At 42.0% G+C, this 13,855-nt stretch overlaps 1 long non-coding RNA gene across 1 annotated transcript in view; it reads left to right on the top strand.

The window, feature by feature from the left end:
• The window catches only part of LOC134173055 (uncharacterized), a 314,635-nt gene extending 311,721 nt beyond the window's left edge, over positions 1–2,914 (top strand). The window contains exon 3 of the long non-coding RNA XR_009968115.1: positions 2,394–2,914. This is a non-coding gene — a long non-coding RNA (uncharacterized LOC134173055). The remainder of the gene's footprint in view (positions 1–2,393) is intronic.
• The last annotated feature ends 10,941 nt before the right edge of the window (positions 2,915–13,855 follow it).

Genomic DNA, 13,855 nt, shown 5'->3' with positions numbered 1-13,855 from the left:
CTAGAATCACGGAAGCCACCTACTCAGATGGGGAGTCTGTTACAATGTGTGGATGACCTGTTAATTGCTACAGAAACAAAGGAAGAATGTATCCAGTGGAACGGTGGAATTATTAAATTTTCTGGGCCTGAATGTTTATCAGGTATCCAAACAAAAGGCCCATCTAATCCAAACCCGAGTTTCCTACCTAGGATATGAAATAATAGGAGGACAGAGAGAACTTGGAGCTGCTAGAAAAGAAGCCATTTGTCAGACTCCAAGATGGTCGACTGTCAAGGAGCTCCGGACATTCCTGGGAATGACTGGATGGTGCAGACTTCGGGTACATAATGATGGTGTTCTGGTAAGAGCAGAACAGTAAGAACTGTTGAAGGGAAACCCTCGCTCTCTGGACTGGACTGATACAGCAGAGGAGGCTTTTAGAAATTTAAAGATAGAGTTAATGAGAGCTCCAGCTCTGGAACTTCTGGATGTGACTAAACTGTTTCGGCTATATTTGTATGAAAAACAGGGAATAGCTTTGGGGGGTCCTTGCTCAGAAACTACGACCCTACAGAAGGGCAGTGGCATATTTTTCAACACAGCTGGATGAAGCAAGCAAAGGATGGCCTGGATACCTAAGAGCTATGGCAGCAGTTGTCATGAATATTGAAGAGGCTTGCAAATTCACCTTGGAACAAAAGATTACTGTACTAGTGTCCCATGTTGTATCAGCAGTCCTGGAACAGAAAGGAGCTCACTGATTATCTCCACATTTTTAAAAATACCAGGCCACCCTTGTGGAACAGGATGATATAGAAATTGTGGTCATTAATGTTGTGAATCCAGCATCCTTTTTGCAGGAACGATCGACAGAACCACTAACACACGACTGCTTGGCCACTATAGAGACTGTATATTTAAGCCGACCAGACTTGAAAGAAAAACCTCTGGAAGATGCTGATTCTTGGTTTACTGATGGTAGTAGCTTCATGAAAAATGGTGAATGAAAGGCAGGATATGCCGTTACCACTAGTTCACAGGTAATAGAAGCTAAACTTTTACCTGTGAACACCTCTGCCCAGAAGGCAGAAATAATAGTGTTAACGAGAGCCCTGGGATTGGCTAAAGATAAAAGGATAAATATTTAGACTGATTCTAAGTACACGTTTGGTGTGGTACATGCACATGGTGCTATCTGGAAAGAACGAGGACTTTTGAACACACAAGGGAAACAGATTAAACATGCTACAGAAATTCTACAAGTACTGGAAGCTGTTCAGCTACCTGAGGAAGTAGCTATTATGTACTGTAGAGGGCATAAGCAAGGTGACTCTCATCAGGAAACTGGAAATAATATGGCTGATTTTGAAGCTAGACAAGCAGCTGAACAATCTAAAATTATGTCCTTAATCCCTGATGGCAAACTAACAATTGAAAAATCTAAACCTAGGTATTCAAAAGAGGATAGAAAATTGATTGAAGATTTAAAAGGACAGGAAAATAAAGAGGGTTGGGTTCAGATACCTGATGGGTGAATTGTAATTCCCTATAACCAACTCTGGACGTTAGTTCAGGAGGAACATAATAGAACTCATTGGGGTAGCAACTCTTTGTATAAATACTTAAACAAACAAGTTGTAGGAAGAAATCTATATACTATAGTTCAATTAGCGACAAAACAATGTCAGCTATGACTTAAGAATAATCCTAAAACTGAAAATAGAAATCAAATTGGGACAATGGGAAGAGGAAGTTATCCAGGACAGCAGTGGCAAATAGATTTTACTAAATTACCAAGAAAAGGGGGTTATTGATATTTGTTGGTGTTAACGGATACTTTTTCAGGCTGGCCAGAAGCATTCCCTTGTAGGATAAATAATGCAAGACAAGTGATTAAAACATTATTAAATGAAATAATACCTCATTTTGGAATACCAGCGGCAATTTCTTCCAACCGGGGTTCACCCTTTAGTGCAAAATTGTTACATTAGCAATTAGCAAAAAAATAGAAATTGATTGGCAACTACATGTTCCACACAGGCCTCAGGCCAGTGGGCAAGTAGAAAAGGTGAACCATTTGATTAAACAACAGATTAGTAAAATATGTCAGGAAACAAATTTATATTGGTACCAAGCTTTCCCACTGGCTCTATTAAGAATTCGAACTAAACCTCGGTCGAAAGAAGAGGTTAGTGCATCTGAGATTTTGTATGGAAGACCATATCAGTCCCAGTTTAAAGGAGAAAGTCTTCAGGAAGCGGGAGAAGGCTATCTCTGACAGTTTCTGATCAATCTGGGAAAACAATTAGCAGAGATAAATAAGAGAATATTAGGCACAAGAGCAAGAGGTTTGGATTATCTGATTCACCCTTTCAGATCTGGAGACTGGGTTTATGTTAAGAATTTTTCAGAGATCCTCTACAGGAGAAGTGGAGTGGACCGTACCGGATGTTATTGACCACCTTTACAGCAGTGAAGATAAAGGAACAACCTGCTTGGATACATTATTCAAGAACAAAGGAAGCACCAGAGCCAGAGAAGACATGGCAAATCGAACCTTCAGGACACTTACATATGAAATTGCATCGGTCATAATTTGGACTCACATGATAACTGGTGCACAAGCTTGGGACCAGAATTTATACCTGAAATTAGTGCAGAATGTTACTAAGGTTTTAATCGTAGTGACTGTTGGGTGTGTGCACAATTGCCTACATCAGGAGAAAATCCAGACCTTCCATTAATTGGAGTTCCAGTTCCTAACACTATCTCATGGACAAATTTGTGGGTGAACACTAGCAATCTGCATCCAAGGGAAAGGCTAAAATTTGGAATAGTTAATCCTAATCCAGGTAATAAATATTATACCTGTGCACAAAGATGTATTACATCAGGAACCAGAGTATGAGAGTATGTTAGTTTAAATGCCCCAGGTGTAGATCGTTATTCAAATTACAATTATGATGTATCATAGTTCAGTGGTGGGTGGCCCGTTCCTGAAGGGAAAGAATGGTATTGGTTATGTGGAGAAAATGCTTATAAGACTTCACCTCCCAGCTGGAAGGGGGCATGCACCTTAGGTGCTGTGGTATCCAATCTTACTATTGTTGACATGTATCCTTCTGGGACCTGGATTGGAAATTTTGTTAAACGAATTAAGCAAGGGTTTAACCCTATTGCTGAACGGAACACCGCATTTCATAGTTTTGTGAGAGATGGGTAATTCCATTTTTGGGAGTAAATGAATTAGAGAAGGCAATTGTAAATATCACAGCAACCATAGAGGAAATAGAAACTAAAACCATTGATATAATCCAGGCGGAACAAAAAGAGGTAACTAGCCTATCTAAAGGGGTATTACAAAACCGAATAGCTCTAGATATGTTATTGGCATCACAAGGAGGGATTTGTTCCATAATCAATGACAGTTGCTCTTCCTATATAGATCAAAGTGGCAGAATTGAAACAGATCTGGAGGAAAGTTGGAAACAAACTAAGATATTTCATGAAATGGCCATGGATGACACCTCCTGGGGTTTTGAAGACATACAGAAAAAGTTAAAACCTAATCTCTCCTGGTTGAGGCAAGCGGTTGCAGGAATACTGATGTTAATTATTTTAATATTGATCACTTGTGGTATGATACAATGTTCCCTCCAGCATTGTAAACGATCTATGATAAATTACGAAGATTGGAAAAGGAATGAAATTAAGTACCAAGTAGAAATGGGAAATTATTTCAAAAAGAATTTCAATGGTAATGGTAATATATAAAATGTTGCAAAAGAATTTTCAAAAGCACAAAAAAAGGGGGGATTTGAGACAAGGGGGGAACAAAAATCACAAAATGGAATCTATAAACCTGTAGAATTAGTTTTAAGTAATGTTAACTTTTATGGCTTTGTAACAGTAGCAATGGAAAATTACTGAGGTGCATGATACATAGAAAAAAAAATAGAGTACAGCTAGAGAACATACTGAGAATTCTTGTACAAGATAAACCATTATAGTTGACATAGATTTAAGACAAAGAGCCTAGAAGAACAGGACGCAGGGGTAAGGAGTATCTGGGAATGGCAGGTGTCCAGGATGGGCTACAGTTAAACCAACTGATAAGTAAGAGGACAGGAGGATTGTTATGACTCAGGTGCTAAGGAGCCAATTAAGCTGGTATGAGCATCTACTGTGAATGCTTCAAAGGTTGCCAGAAGTGATGAAGATTGTTGGAAGAAGTAAACGACCCTCAGAGACCACCACCACATTTTTGTACACATGTGAGGAACTTTCTGGAAAACGATGTAATCCATAAGTAGCCTCATAAATATGCATGTATGCCCAGGGACTATATAAGGATGGCTTGTGCAGCAATATGGGGACACACGTTAGGAGGAGCTATCCCCCGTGTCTCCCCACGCCACAATAAAGAATACCTGCTTGTCAGCTTGAAAACTTTGTTGGCAAGTTTCTCCCTGGAGATTTCCCTGAATAAACAGTTGCAGTGTCTCTCGCTGGGGTTACAGTAGCTGCAGTGCCTATCGCTGAAGTTGGAGTAGTTCTAGTGCAAGTCACTGAAGCTGGAGCAGCTGCCGTGCCTGTAGCTGTGGTTTGAGTAGCTGCAGTGCCTGTCACTGGGGTTGGAGTAGCTGCAGTGCCTGTCGCCGGAGTTGAAGTAGCTGCAGTGCCTGTTGCTGGAGTTGAAATAGCTGCAATGCGTGTTAATGGAGTAGCTGCAGTGCCTGTCACTGGAGTTGGTGTAGCTGCAGTGCCTTTCACGGGAGTTGGAGCAGCTGCAGTGCCTTTTGCTGAAGTTGGAGTAGCTGCAGTGCCTATCGCTGGGGTTGGAATAGCTGCAGTGTCTGTCACTGAGTTTGGAGTAGCTGCAGTGCCTGTCGCTGGGGTTGGAGCAGCTGCAGTGCCTGTCGCTGTCGGGGTAGATACAGTGAGTGTAACTGCAGTTGGAGTAGCTGCAGTGCCTGTCACTGGAGTTGGAGTATCTGTAGTGCCTATCGCTGGGGTTGGAGTAGCTACAGTGTCAGTTCTTGGAGTAGCTGCAGTGCCAGTCACAGGAGTTGGAGTAGCTGCAGTTCGTGTTGCTGGAGTTGGAGCAGATGCAGTGGCTGTCGCTGGCATTGCAGTAGCCGCAGTGCCTGCTGCTGGGTTTAGAGTAGCTACAGTGCCTGTCACAGAATCTGGAGTAGCTGCAGTGTCTGTCGCTGGAGTTGAAGCAGCTGCAGTGCCTGTCGCTGAATTTGTAGTAGCTGCAGTGCCTATCACAATAGTTGGATTAGCTGCAGTCCCTACGCTGGAGTTGGAGTAGCTGCAGTGCCTGTTGCTTCAGTTGGAGTAGCTGCAGTGGCAGGAATTGGATTTGGAGTATCTGTAGTGTCTGTCGTTGGGGTTCTAGGAGTTTTAGTGTGTTTCACTGGAGTTGTAGTAGCTGCAGTGCCTGTCGCTGGAGCTGGAGCAGCTGCAGTGCCTGTCGCTGAAGTTGGAACACCTGCAGTGAGTGTCACTAGATTCAGAGCAGTTGCAGTGCCTCTCTCTGGAGTTGTAGTAGCTGCAGTGTAAGTCGCTGCAGTTGGAGTAGCTGAAGTGCTCTTCGCTGGAGTTGGAGTAGTGCCTGTCCCTGGGGTTGGAGCAGCTGCAGTGCCTGTCGCTGGCGTTGGAATAGCCGCAGTGTGTATAACTGCAGTTGGAGTAGCTGCAGTGCCTGTTGCTGAAGTTGTAGTAGCTGCAGTGCCTGTAGCTGGAATTGGAGTAGCTGCAGTTCCTCTCGCTGGAGTTGGAGTAGCTGCAGTGCCAGTTGCAGGAGTTGGAGTAGCTGCTGTGGCAGTTACTTGAGTTGCAGTACCTGCAGTGCCTGTCGCTGGAGTTAGAGTAGCTGTAGTGCCTCTCCCTGGGGTTGAAGCACCTGCAGTGCCTGTCACTGGAGTTGGAGTAGCTTCAATGACAGTCGTTGGAATTGTAGGAGCTGCAGTTCCTGTCGCTGGGGTTGGAGTAGCTAGAGTGCCTGTTGCTGTCGTTGGAGCAGCTGCAGTTCCAGTCACTGTGGTTTGAGTAAATGCAGTGTGTGTCGCTGAAGTTGGAGTCACTGCAGTGCCTGTTGCTGGAGTTGGAGCGCCTGCTGTTCCAATCACTGTGGTTTGAGTAAATGCAGTGGTTGTCCCTGGGGTTGATTTAGCTGCAGTGCCTGTTGCTGTAGTTTAATAATCTGCAGTGCCTGTCGCTGGGGTTGAACCATGTACATTGTGTGTTGCTGGAGTTGGATTATCTGCAGTGTTTGTCGCTGTGGTTGTCGGAGCTGCAGTGCTTTCCGCTGGAGTTGGAGTAGCTGCATTACATGTCTCTGGAGTTGAAGCAGCTGCAGTGCCTGTTGCTGGACTTGGAGTATCTGCACTGCCTGTCGCTGGAGTTGGAGTAGCTGCAGTGTCTGTCATTGGGGTTGGAGTAACTGCAGTGCCAGTAGCCAGAGTTGATGGAGCTGTAATGCCTGTCACTGGGATTGGAGTATCTGCAGTGCCTGTCACTGGGATTGGAGTAGCTTCAGTGCGTGTAACTGGAGTTGGAGTAGCTGCAGTGCCTGTCCCTGGAGTTGGAGTAGCTCCAGTGCCTGTTGCTGAGGTTGGAGTAGCTTCAGTGTGTGTAACTGCAGTTGGAGTAGCTGCAGTGCCTGTCGCTGAGGTTGGAGTAGCTTCAGTGAGTGTAACTGCAGTTGGAGTAGCTGCAGTGCCTGTCACTGGAGTTGGAGTATCTGCAGTGCCTGTCGCTGTGCTTGGAGTAGCTGCTGTGCCTGTCACTGGAGTTAAAGCAGCTGCAGTGGCTTTTGCTGAAGTTGGAGTAGCTGCAGTGCCTGTTGCTGGGGTTGGAGTAGCTGCAGTCCCTGTTGCTGGGGTTGGAGTAGCTGCAGTGCCTATCGCTGCAGTTGGAGTAGCTGTAGTGCCTGTCGCTGGGGTTGGAGTAGGTACAGTGCCAGTTCTTGGAGTTGGAGTAGCTGCAGTGCCTGTCTCTGGGGTTGGAGTAGCTGCAGTGCCTGTCACTGAGGTTGGAGCAGCTTCAGTGTGTGTAACTGCAGTTGGAGGAGCTGCAGTGCCTGTCGCTGGACTTGAAGTATCTGTAGTGTGTGTCGCTGTGTTTGGAATAGCTGCTGTGCCTGTCACTGCAGTTGAAGCAGTTTCAGTGCCTGTCACTGGAGTTGAAGCAGTTTCAGTGCCTGTCACTGGAGTTGAGCCAGTTTCAGTGCCTTTTGCTGGAGTTGGAGTAGCTGCCGTGCCTGTCGCTGGGGTTGGAGTAGCTTCAGTGCCTGTAACTGGGGTTGGAGTAGCTGCAGTGCCTTTCGCTGGGGTTGGTGCAGCTGCAAGCCTGTTGCTGGAGTTGAAATAGCTGCAGTGCGTGTTCATGGAGTTGGAGTAGCTGCAGTGCCTGTTACTATAGTTGGAGCAGCTGCAGTGCCTGTAGCTGGAGTTGAAGTAGCTGCAGTGCCTTTTGCTGGGGTTGGAGCAGCTGCAGTGGCAGACACTGGATTTGGGGTATCTGTAGTGTCTGTCGCTTTGGTTGTAGGATCTGCAGTGCCTGTTGCTGGAGTTGGAGTAGCTGCAGCTGCAGTCGTTGGAGTTGTAGGAGCTGCAGTGTGTGTTGCTGGGGTTGGAGTAGCTACAGTGCCGAGTAGCTGGAGTGGTAGGAGCTGCAGTGCGTGTTGCTGGGGTTGGAGTAGCTGCAGTGCCAATTGCTGTGTTTTAAGTAGCTGCCGTGCCTGTTGCTGGAGTTGGAATCTGAGTATTTGGAGCGCTAGTCGCTGGGATTGGAGTAGCTGCAGTGCTAGTTGCTGGGGTTGGAGTAGCTGCAGTGCTTGTAAACTGGAGTTGGAGTAGCTGCAGTGCCTGTCTCTGGAGTTGGAGTAGCTTCAGTGTGTGTAGCTGCCGTTGGATAGCTGCAGTGTTTGTCACTCAGGTTGTCGGAGCTGTAGAGCATTTCACTGGAGTTGGAGTAGCTGCATTGCCTGTCTCTGGGGTTGAAGCTGCTGCAGTGCCTGTTGCTGGAGTTGGAGTATCTGGAGTGCCTGTCACTGGAGTTGGATTAGCCGCAGTGCCTGTCACTGAGGTTGGAGTAACTGCAGTGCCAGTAGCTGGAGTTGTAGAAGCTGTAATGCATGTCACTGTACTTGGAGTATCTGCAGTGCCTGTCACTGGGGTTTGAGTAGCTGCAGTGCCTGTCGCATAAGAGAAAAAGAAGAGAAAATGCTAAATATAATCTTCAGAAAATATTATCCTAATCTTAAGGTTGGCTGGTTAGGAAATTCTTTTTTTTCCAAAAGTCTAAGTTGTATGAAGAGAAAACAATTGAAATTGTCTCCTGGAAGGTAATACCGTATGGTTGTTGTCAACAGCAATGGTTTACTGCTGGTGGAGAGGCTGATAGTAATGTTCTCACAAATATTGATGGTTGTTCTTCCATCAGTACAGATGCACAATGAATTCCTTAGTGCTCAAGTACAGACGTAAATTGTTAAATATAGCCATAATGTTTGGGAATGTGGGGGAAGCTATTTGGGGACATGTGGTCTTAATGCGGACAGACGCTCTTAATAGGACATAGAAGTACTTTTACTTTGTGGCTGTAATTACTGTTAATGCAGTATAACAACAGGCTTTTTTTAAAGTAAAAAATTATATTGTATGTGGAAGAAGATTGTCATTATATTGGTTTGGTTTTATGTAAGTGGATAGTTGCTGGAGATTTAGTGCACTACAAGTTGGCAATTGTGCTGTTTATGTTGCTGTACCAAATGTCTTATAAATTTTAGACATTTTCATTTGTTTTGTGGCCAGATTGCATACTCACAGAATCCTGAAAAAGGTGTGTCCATGGAGCTGCTGCTTTGTTATTTCTGAAGGTAATGCAGCAATGTTTTTATTAGTAACAAGATGGGATTATGTTAATTGAAGATGGTCTCTATTGTACTGAAGTTCAAGTATTGTCTTTTAACAGTGGGTACTTAGTTGTAAGGTTTGGGAGATCATCTGGCTGTTCTTGTGGTTTTTGAGGGGATGAGCTCTTGAATTTCCTGTGATTTGTTAATGTCTATGTAAGAATCTCTTGATCTTCAGTATCATGTAAGTGCTGTGGCGAGTCAGATTTGTCTGTCACCAGTTCAGTCTTTCACTGCAGATGAATGAACACTGAGGCAATTTTAAAGCTCATAAAAATCTGTAGCTGATAGCTATGAAATTCCAAATAAACACTTTTTTAAATACTTCTATTCCATCTTCAGTTTCCTCTGAAATCAATCAGCTTTTAGAATGCTCTGCTCCTTATGGAGATACTGTGAGAGCAGCAAGCATGTTGTCAGGAAACTTCCTGCATGGATGACTAGTTTAATATCTGCTATTTTCAGATAGGAAAGACTGAATTTTGTAAAATCCCAGAAGCTAGAGGTATTGGTTAATGAAAAAGAATAATAGCGTTGGCCTTATGGTTCTATTTTGTGTTTAGTTCTAATAAATGCTTCCTTGGTGCAAGGGAGGCAGATGAGCTTGTAAGAGAGAAGGTCTTCTTCCAGGTCTGTTTTAATCTGCAAGGTGATATCTCTTGCAGAAGATGAGAGAAAGTGCAAGCAGGAGGTATTTAATGACAGGCTCAAACCTTAGAGCTGAGCATTACCCGCTGTTTAAGAGTAGGATAAACGTATTTATAGGTTTGCAGATTTGAAGAAAGTGCCTTTACTAATAATTGTTTGTCCCAGTGGCGGAATAACTATTTAGAACCATGTGAGTTTGTTGTTTTCTGGTACAGAGAAATAAATCAAACTGTGCTAATTTTTGCATGCATTAGTACATTTGATCTCTTCCAGTTAGAGGCAGATTGAATTATTTTGTGTAGTTTCAAGCTGAAGATAAACCTCAGAAAAAGATATGTTCAGTTGCAAAGAAATTCTTTGCAACTGATTGCTCATCTTCTGTGATTCTGAGGGTAACACTTTCTTCACAGGTGGTTATTGTTATTTTTTGTCGTATACTGATTGAGGTTGGAAGCTGACAAAATCTAGAGAACGTAGTTCCTGCTCAGTCAGTTGGACGATCTCATTTTAGGTGTGACACAATGAGTAAGAATTACAAAATATGGATGTGTGAATGGCAAAGCTAATCTCTTTTAGTACTTTCAATAATCTTAAAATAAATGGAGAAGGGGGGGTGTTGAATTTATTTCTCATTTCTCAATTCAAAGTGCCTTGCATTGCATGTTCCTTCACCAAACATCTGTGAGTGGGAGGCAATATATAGAAGCTGTGTTACAGAATTTTCCTGTGAGGAGAATCGTGGCTTAGGCACACAGCATAACCACCTTGTTCTTCTGTTTGGCCTAGCCTTTAGCTATTTTTATCACTACACACAGTTGTAAACAAGTGCCACAAGATGGTCTCTTAGATTGCAAATCATGAATTTTCATTAGCTAAGCCAAGGGAAAACTTTCACTTCCTCTTTTAGTGTCGGGTTCCCCTAAAGTTGTCATGGAATAGGATATTTTGTTTGTGAATCTTTCCATCCAACCTTGCATTGAAGAAACTTGTGGTGTGGCGCCATTCTAGAAATGCAGTTGTTTCCTCAGCCATTCTCCATGCAGAAAAAAAGACCTCTATAGAGCTCCTTCTCTCTCTTTCTCTCTCTCTTTCTGAGTTTGCTGTTATAAATAGTATTCTGGTACTGTAACATGTACTGAATGAATGCCATGAGTGAGGTTCCTAAGCACTTGAATATACAGAGAATTTATTATGTTTTTTTTAAATTCAGGTCACAATCTTCAGGTATGAAATGAAAAAAATCAATAATAAAGACATTCTTTTCCTTCTAAAAGAAAGTTTGCTTTCACTAATATTGCAATATTTGATTTTATTGTAACTGACACCTGTTGTGACTCTATCATAAATTTGTTATGTGAGCCAAATATCAGAGCATGCTACAACAAAATGTCTGTACCTAGCACAATCACATGCAAAATCTCTGTAAATTACTTGTTTTGTCATTTTATTATTAAAAAATAAGTAGAGATGAGCACAATATAACAAAGTATTGCATGTTAAAAGAATTACGTTTTGAGGGATGGAATTCATCCCTGATTTCTGAAAACCAGCACTTAACACTTACGTAGCAGACTAAGAAGTTCATTACTTGTTTTTTTTTAAACCTGTTTTTCAGGAAAAGGTCTCATGGGTCATGTGCCCGAATCCCTGGCATTATTTGTCAGATTGGTGAAATATTTTAAAGTACTATGCCTGCAGCCACTCTGAAGTCACTTTTTCTTAACAGATACTCCTCTTGGATATCTTTTTCATTGTAACTTCTGCTCAACCTTACTTGTCTGTAGCAATATGAGCCTTTTCCTGCTTTCCACCATAAAGTTGACTGTCAGGCTACAACTATCTTTATAATCCTGCCTGACTATACTTTGCTTGTCACCCTCATTTCTAGATTTCATAAACACCTCAAGACCATGTAAAACTGCAGTAAGATGTACTTAACGCAGTGCAGGTGTTACCATAATGCAATTTTACACAGAAGTTTGAAAGGTCTGTTCAATAATCCTTTTTCAGGAGTATTATAACACAGTTCTGCCTGAAAGCAACTGGATTTATCTCCAATCTGTCTTTATGTTAAATTCTACCCAAATTATTTTTTCTTGCATAATTTATGCAAATATCAGATGATAGACAATTTTGTGGAGGCGAAATTTAAGGTAATACTGGTCACTGCTTTCAAGAAGTAGACTGCCATTCAGCTGACATTGCTTATGTCTGCATTAGTGGGAGATTTGTAGAGACATACTGCTTGCGCTGAGGACCTGATGTTCCTTCTTTGTTTTTAAGGAGGAGGGGGTTTCCTTGCAGTACGTTTAATCTGGTTCTCTTGGTAGAATGTCTGCTAGTCTTTAGAGTGTGTTTTTGGGTTAATCTCTGAGAGGTAAAAGTAAGACATTCGGAGGTGTGATCCAAAGTGTTGGTTGGTAGGAGTGGCATGACTGCAAGACTTGTTTCAAAAGCACACTCCCAATTCAACTCCCAAACACTTATGCAGCATGCACCTATGCATTCAAGCACTGATCAGTAAAATCTTGCTACAGTAGTGTAAGATGCAAGTATTCTAGGTATTGTGGTGCTAGAGAAGAGCAAAGGAGAACAGGGGGCCTAGTAGCAGCTTCATAGTGGCAGTAGTCTTTAATCCCTAAATAAGAATAACTACTATTCCTAACATCGTCTGTCTTAATGGCCTTCAGAAAAAGTATCCAATCTCAGTTGTTTCAGGAAAACAAAGAAGGTACATCAAACAGAAGGAAAAGTATTGGTCTAAAATTCAAACAAGAAATTAATAAGAATGAGGCTTTATGAATAAAGTCTGGTCTTTACTGGAGCTATTGGAATGAACAAAATTGAATTAATTAGATTTTTTCTTTAGAAAATTGCTAGGACAGCTAGTCTTGTACAATGGTATACTTTTTATCTTAACATTTAAAATATGTTGTAGGGATTACCCATAGAGTCCTCTAGCATTCTTTCATTGCAGGAAAATCTACCTCAAATTATTTTACTGTATGCCCAATAGATGCACAGAGGCAGATAAAGTCTAGGTGTATCATCTGACACATGGCAAGTTGCTATTTCATGATAACTTGTTTATGTGTCTTAGTACTTAGATTATCTTAGCAGGGTATAATACATATTTTAAAATTGTATTATTAATTATGATATAAATATTAATGACATTAAAAAAATCTGTAGGCTAACTCAGTGGTTTTAAAATGTTTTAATGAATTCACTTAGAGTTCCAACACTTTGAAGAAAGATAAAACCAGTCATTTATAACAGGAAGTGATGTGAAAGTGATTCTGATCAGAAAGTTCAGCGGTTTTCTTCTCAAAGTTTATCTGAAATCTGTTGTGCCCAATTAAAAAAGAGCACGCAATGAAGCAAACAATGTGTCAAGTTCCATGTTGTGAGAGAAATCTATGCTAAGAGGCAAACACAGACATGAAGAGAAGTGATAATTGATGTATTATCACACTATATGATGCCAAATACCTTAAATGTGATACTGGAAAAATTTGAGGTAAAACTAGAAATATTTCAAGTCCATAATTCAGCAATAATATGTACATGTGTGTATGATACCTGTAAACTATGATCTGCTAATATATCCAAATACATCTGCCAGCACATCCAAAACTGTCATATTTAACCATCTGTTTAGTTTCTATTTAAACAAGTGCTGGATGCCTGTACTGTGGAATTCATCCCAAACATGCCTGCAGCTGCCAGTATTTTGCAGCCAGGCTGAGTCTGATGAAGAAAGCATGGTCTTCCATTGATGGCTGATGTTAGAGAATGCTCGGAGAAAAGGCTGTGGGTCAGGAAGCAGCTGAGGGAAGCTAGGACTTGTTTCTAGTCCTGCTGCAATCACTGAAAAAGGAAGAGGGAATTGACGTAGGAGTCTTTCCGTAACTTTACAACTGTCACAAACTTTACAAAGTTCCCAGACTTTGAGCAATACTTTAATATTGTTTAACGCAAAAAGGCTAAAATCACTCTTACTGTAAAGCAGTAAAGCCCTTCTTAATTTAGAAGATGATTGGTCATATACACCAGAAAAGGGTCTGGCCAAGGCACTGTCTATTCTGAACTGTTCTTTATATGATATGAATGGAAGCTGAAGTAGAGCTAGTGCTGATAGGATGTTAATTCATGAAGAGCCCTCACCAGGTAGCCCCATCCAGTGCTGGAGACTAGGTAGCAGTGTTCTATCACTGCTACAGTGGCTCCAGAGAAGTAACTGCAATATTAAACTTAATTTCTGTTGTAGCAGTGGTTTCATATTTACCATCCTTGAGT

Source organism: Pezoporus occidentalis, unplaced genomic scaffold, assembly GCF_034315485.1.
Source record: "Pezoporus occidentalis ecotype Australia unplaced genomic scaffold, CSIRO_AGI_Poc_V1 ctg49, whole genome shotgun sequence".
Classification (NCBI taxonomy): domain Eukaryota; kingdom Metazoa; phylum Chordata; class Aves; order Psittaciformes; family Psittacidae; genus Pezoporus; species Pezoporus occidentalis.
The sequence above is the reverse complement of the archived record's forward strand: the minus strand, read 5'-3'. Positions and strand labels throughout refer to the sequence as shown.